Source organism: Arachis hypogaea, chromosome 14, assembly GCF_003086295.3.
Source record: "Arachis hypogaea cultivar Tifrunner chromosome 14, arahy.Tifrunner.gnm2.J5K5, whole genome shotgun sequence".
Lineage (NCBI taxonomy): Eukaryota > Viridiplantae > Streptophyta > Magnoliopsida > Fabales > Fabaceae > Arachis > Arachis hypogaea.
Genome location: NC_092049.1, coordinates 21,904,077 through 21,910,677, shown reverse-complemented (window position 1 = coordinate 21,910,677; position 6,601 = coordinate 21,904,077).

Genomic DNA, 6,601 nt, shown 5'->3' with positions numbered 1-6,601 from the left:
CCCAAATAATGCTACCGGTGCCCTCCCCACACTTAAAATCAAGCATCGTCCTCGATGCTAAACCGGAGGATCAGTGGGAGGTACAACGATAGGCTCTGGCTCTGTCGGTGGCTGTGGGACCGGTGGAGTCTCCTGTGTCTGAGGTGGAGCCTCCATGTGTGCTGGCTCTGTAGCGGCAGGGGCATCCTGCTGAGCTGGTGCCTCCGCGTCCTCCTCCTGATGATCCTGCTCGTCGGAGGCCGGAGAATCGGGAAGCGGAGGTAGCTCAGCGCCGAGGGAGATAAGTGCCTGGTCCATCCGATCCAAGCGGCGTCTGACATGGTGTCGCTCACGCTCTAAGAACCAGAAGAGACGCTGGACCAGGAGATAGGTAGGCTCAGGTGCTGCTGGAGGGTCTGTAGATGGTGGAGGAGCTGCGGCTGTAGAGGAGGAAGGGCCAGCTGCAGGGGCTGGTGGTGAAGGTGTCCCTATGGCAGCCCTAGCCCGAGAGCGGCGGCTAGCAGGTGGCTTCTCGTGCACCCAAACACCCCAGGGGATAGTAACCTCCCTGTCATCTGCATCAGCGGGTGGTGGTCGCACATCATCATCTGACCATGGGACATCAGCTAAGGCCGCCATACTCGTGACCAATGTAGGAAATGGAAGCAGGCCACGAATATGCGCCCGCCACATGCACTGCCGGATAAGCCTAGGGAAGGAGACATCCTTCCCCTCCATAACACACCCTATCAGCAAAAGCATCTCCATGGGGACCTCAGAAAAGTGGGTGGTAGGCAGGACGTAGTGGGCGAAGATCATCTGCCAAGTCTTGGCCTCCCTGGTCAAATGAGTGAATAACATCCCCTTCGGCTTGGTATTGCCCGCATCCATAACCCATGAAGCCTCCGGTATCCCAATCACGTGCCGAAGCGCCTCATAATCAAATGTCATGGTATGGATGGCTATCTCAGCCTGATGGTGGGCACACTGGTCAAGCGGAATGTGACGGCAATGTAATGCCTCCCCAATGGCGGCCTCGGTGAGCAGAATCTCTCTACCCCGCACCTGAACCGAATCCAAGGTCGGACGGAAAAAATTGCAGTAGAATTCCTTCACCCAAGATATGTTGATGTCACCCAAATCCCGGTCCACAAAATCAATACCTAACTCAAGGATCCGACCGTTAATGCGCCGTCTCACATCATTAGGTAGGAGCAACTTCTTCTCAATATTTAGCTTCGTGGTTCGATATCTGGAAAACCGAAGCTCACAGTAGAGATTGGGGAATTTGCCCGGATTGGTGGAAGGCAACTGCTGATTCTCTTTATCCTCGTCCTGCAATGGATTCCGAGCATAATTCTTGTAGATGGAAGGAATGGAGGGGGTAGAGTGTTTTCTCTTTTTGGAGGTGGTGGCTACGGCTTTGCCTTTATCCGACATCCTGAAAAGAATATGATAGAATATATGAAACATTTAGCATGTAACAAAGAAGACATGTTCAGGATGTCATTATCAAAGAGCAATCATGATGTTGCACTGAATATGTAAAAGTGAACAAGTAAGCATAAGTGACCGAGCCAAAACCATAGGGTAACACCTCATATGCAAAAGGCACTAATATCATCATAGTCATGAAAGAATTGTTAAAGAGGGTTAAAAGTGAGTGTAAGTAAAATGGTGAAAGAAATTAGTGGGTTAGAAAAGTGGATTAGGGATATGATGATATATAGGCTCAATTGAACGAGAAATTGTGGTGCATGTTCACAATGATTGTGCAAATCCGGGAAGTCAAAAAGGAAACGGAAAGATGCCCAAAACTGAAATAAAGATTAAAAAAAAACTAATTTCCTTGAAAATCGGGCAGCATTCCGGCTTAAAATTGGACGTTCCCGGATAACAGAATAGCACAAACAGTAAGAAAGCAGCATCGAGTAAGCACAGCAACAGTGGTATAGCAATCAGGCAGCAAGAAGTGCATAAAAAGCAAGCCAAAACCAGCATACAGCATTCAAACAGATAAACAGCAAGTAAGCACATACGGAGCACTTATCAGGCCTAGAATCCTCTATCCAGTCCTAGCTACCTAACCGCAAGTATTTCTAACTAATCCTAACATACAACAGTCTAATGCTACTAATCATGCAATTCTAGGAATTAACAGAAAAAATGAAAAAGGGAAAAGAAAAACAGAGATAGCAGAAATGGAGCAGGAACCTGGGAGCCGGGAAAACTGAAAATGGAAATGGGGGGGATAAGGCAGCAGAAACAGAGTGTCACCGCCGTGAACGGTGGCGCGGTGGGGGTTCGGGAACTGAAGGGCGGAGGGTCGGCGGTGGTGAAAGGGGGATGAGAAAAGGGAAGGGAGAGAGAGAGGAAGGCAGTGATGGCGGCGCGGTGGCGCGGTGGTGGCGCGGTGGGGGTTCGGGAAACTGAAGGGCGGAGGGAGAGAAGAGTGAGAGAGAGAATGGGTGGCGGTGAGAGGGGGATGAGAAGGCGATGATGAGGGAGGGCAAGTCGCCGGCGGTGAGGGAGGCGCGGCGGCGGCTGGTGTTGCTGCTGCGATGATAGATGGGGCGAGGAGAAGAAGAAGATGGGGGTGGAGGCTGGGGTGCGCGACTGCGCAGTGTGCCTCGCGAGCTAGGGTTATCCCGAATTTTGAATTGGCGCGCGCGCGCACCTTGCGCGTCCGCGCCCATGGAGGAAAAATGGGGTCTTACGCGTGCGCGTACAACGCGCTTGGGCGAGGGGGAGCGAAATAGGGAAGGGCGCGTGCGCGTACCGTGCGCGCACGCGTGCATGGAGTTGGGCTAGGGGCTTAGAGTTGGCCCAACCCAGGCCTAACTCTCTGGAGACTGGCCTGGGAGTCGCGTTACTAGACCTGCGCGCACGCAGCAAGTACGCGTCCGCGTGCATTGAGGGGAATGGAGAACTGCGCGTGAGCGTACAGTGCGCGCACGCGTACATGAGATTGGGCCTTAGGCTTAGAATGGGCTTGCGGCACGCCCAACTCTCTGGTCCGTGGCCCCTGGTGATGTTAATACGCATTGCCGCGCACGCGCACGGGGTGCGTACGCGTGAGTGGTTTTGAGCTGGGGGCTTAGAAGAGGCCCAGATCCAGCACAACTCTCTGGAAAGTGGCCCAGAAAGTCTAGCAGCGAATCGACGCGTACGCGGCAGATGCGCGTACGCGTGTGGTGCGTTCCCTATAGTTTCATAGGCGCGCACGCGTATGGTGCGCGTCAGCGTGGAATGAATTGGGCTCGAGGCACAAGGCTGGCCCAGGAGAGGCCCAACTCTCTGGAATGTGGCTCGTGGTGCATGCGCGGCAGGACGCGTACGCGCACGTTGCGCGCGCGCGTCCATGCCCATTTCTTCATCTCTATCTCTCTTTTTTTTTTTTTTGAAAGAACAACTTGCTGGTTGCTCCCCTTAGTGTTCACAACTCTTATTCACTCAACCATCATACAATTCACAAAAATGCAATTTTTGATATTATTCATCTACTACTAAACACAACATGCATGTGACTAAGCTAACAATTAAATTGTACAAACAAATTATGTGAAACATCTACCTACAATGGTAACTCAGATCACTTATTAGGCAAATTTAAAAAGGGAATGGAAAGAGTTTACCATGGTGGGGTGTCTCCCACCTAGCACTTTTAGTTTAAGTCCTTAAGTTGGACATTTTGAGGGGCTCATTGTCATGGTGGCTTATGTTTGTACTCGTCCTTGAATCTCCAAGGATCCTTGCTTCTCAATTGGTTGACAGAATTTCCAACCATATGCATCAAGCTTGGGCAAAGTTCTACCCAAGATATGAGTCCCCATAGTTGGTCTTCAATTAGCGAACCGGGATCCCATATCTTGTCTTCACACCCATCCGTTAGTTGAGTTTCATGGTTTTGTCGGATGAGCGGTTGACATAGAGGGGATTGACTCATAGAATTCTCTTTACTCCACCAATGCTTTCTCCTAGGTCCATATAAAGTGATTCTTGTCCCAACATCAGCCCTATACCTTGAAGCTTTGACCTCAATGAGCCTAATTCCTAACTTGCAACCACTACACAACTCATTCTTGCTTTTAATTCCACAAAGAGCTCTAAGTTGTCCATCCGTTTCAATCAAGCCATATTCAAGCGAGAAAGTGAAGCGTATGGATAAGAATTTTACCCACTTGAAGGTTGTGTTGGATGGTAATTTGGGGAGAGAGGCTTCCCCACACTTAGACAATGCAAGGTCTACTTCCTTCTGCTCTTCTTTGTGTATTTCCATCTCTTCACAATTCTTCTCACTTTCAGCCGCATCCTCTTTGTTACGTGGCTTGGTGTTATCTTCAAGAACTTCATCTTGTTTAATGAGAGGCGATTCAATTTTGGATAGAAATTCATTGATGAACGAGGTCATCTCTTGATCAACCTCTTCATATTCTTCAATTTCAATATACACCATGCCAACGTTCTCCTCTTGGTAGCTCTCTTTCTCATTGCTCACCAAGGGTATGGGAGATTGTGCACACTCTTTTATACTTTCAACTCCATGTCCAATGGGAGAGGATTCCATTGTAGAGAGAAATTCATCCATGATTGAATCCATCTCTTGATAAGCCTCTTCCAAGTCTCCAACGATGATATGCCTTGGAGGTTGCGCACCCTCTTCAACATCAATATCAAGCTTCTTGGAAGAGTGCTCCATGATGCTACATTCCCTTGGACTTTCAACATCTCCTAAATCTTCGACCACCTCTTCCTTTTCTTCAATGATCATAGGCTCCTCCAATCGTTCCAACACAAAATTTGACTTCTCTTTCTCCACCGAAATTTCCAATTTCTCCTTCACGCTTTGCTCTTCTTTTGACTTTTCACATGCGGTCACGGAAGTACCTTGAGTATTCAAGCATTGGTGGGCTAAAGTGTGCACCACCTTGGTCAAATTGGTGACAAACTCAAGTGTATCCCGCTTCATGGCTTCTTGTCCTTGGAGTAACAAAGTGAGAGGATCGTCTATTGGGGCTTGGGGTGAAAAGGAGGGTTCATTATTTTGGAGAGAGTTTTTATGGTAAGAAGGTGGTTTCTCTTGGTAAAATTGTGGAAACGGTGTGCATTGAGGTGGTTCTTGGGAGTAATCTTGATATGGTTGTGGTGGTTCTAAAGGTTCTTGCTCATAATGGCCATAAAAATATGGTATGGATGATTGGTTATATGATGGATATGGATCATAAGGTGGTGCTTGGTGATGAAAGGCTTGTGAGAATGGTTGAGGTTCATGTTGAGGGTGAGATTCATAGGCATATGATGGTGGTTGTTGAAAATCACAAGGTGAGTCACCATAGCCATTGGATTGACATGCATTAGGATGGAAATTATACCTATAAGTATCCGGAGGTTGTTGCCAATAGGAGTGATCAATTCCTTGAGGCTCTTCCCATCTTGGGGTGTTCCATCCTTGGTACATGTTAGCATTGAAGTTCACATTCCCTACAACACAATTAGAGCCAAACTCATAGCCAAAGTGGTGAGAATTCATTATGGAAAAACAAAATAAAACTAACAAAATCTAGTAAACAAGCAAAAGACAAACTATTTACACTTTTCACATATGTACAATAACCAATAACATAACACCATTGCAAGTCCCCGGCAACGGCGCCATTTTGATGAACGGATTTTTTGGACGGTTTAGAATTTCACTAATGAAATCTCGTTGTAAAGTATAGTTTCTAAACCAATCACTAATCCTTTCATACAAAAAGTTGTTTGTCACAAGTACAAACCCCTAAAATCTATAAACCGAAGTATTTAAACCTCGGGTCGTTCTCCCTAGGACGTACAATGAAGTGTCTTGTTATCGGTTATGGGTTATTTTGGGGTTTTGGATAAGAAGCATGAAAAGTAAATGGCAATGAAAATAAACTAACAACTATAGAAGGCTCTTGGCAAGATATGAGAACTAGAAGTCCTATCCTAGTTATCCTTCTCAATTGTGATGAGAATTGTTCATTGCTACCACTTAGTTAACCCTTACTAAAGAAAGGAAAGTCAAGTGGATGAATTGACTTGAGCCACAAGTCCTAGCCAACTCCCAAGGAAAGACTAGCCTTAGTGCACTCCAAACCAATTAGCAATCTCTCCAATTATCAATCAACAAAGGAATTAGATAACTCAAGTGTCACTAATTACTCTACCTAGGCCAAGAGGAACAAAATCTACACTAAAATCCAACCAAGCATTTCATCAAACACTTGGAAGGCACAAAAGAAAAGTATAGTCAATCACAACAAGAATGAATTCTAACTACAATTGAATGTAAAGAATCAACAACAATCAAGGAAATCACAATTATCATGAATTACCTCAAATTGCATTATTGAAAGAAAACCAAGGAACAACAATATATCCAAAACAAAATGAAGAATTACAATTATTAAAGCACACATCTAGAAAGAGGAAGAGGAGAAGATTAAGAATTGGTAAATGAAAAGTGAATCAAAGCAAGAGTTAAACCTAGATCTAAGAAGAGAGATTAACTTAATCCTAATCCTAGAGAGAAGAGAGAGCTTCTCTCTCTAGAAACTAACTACAAAGCTAAACTAAACTAATGGGTTACTAACACCTAAGT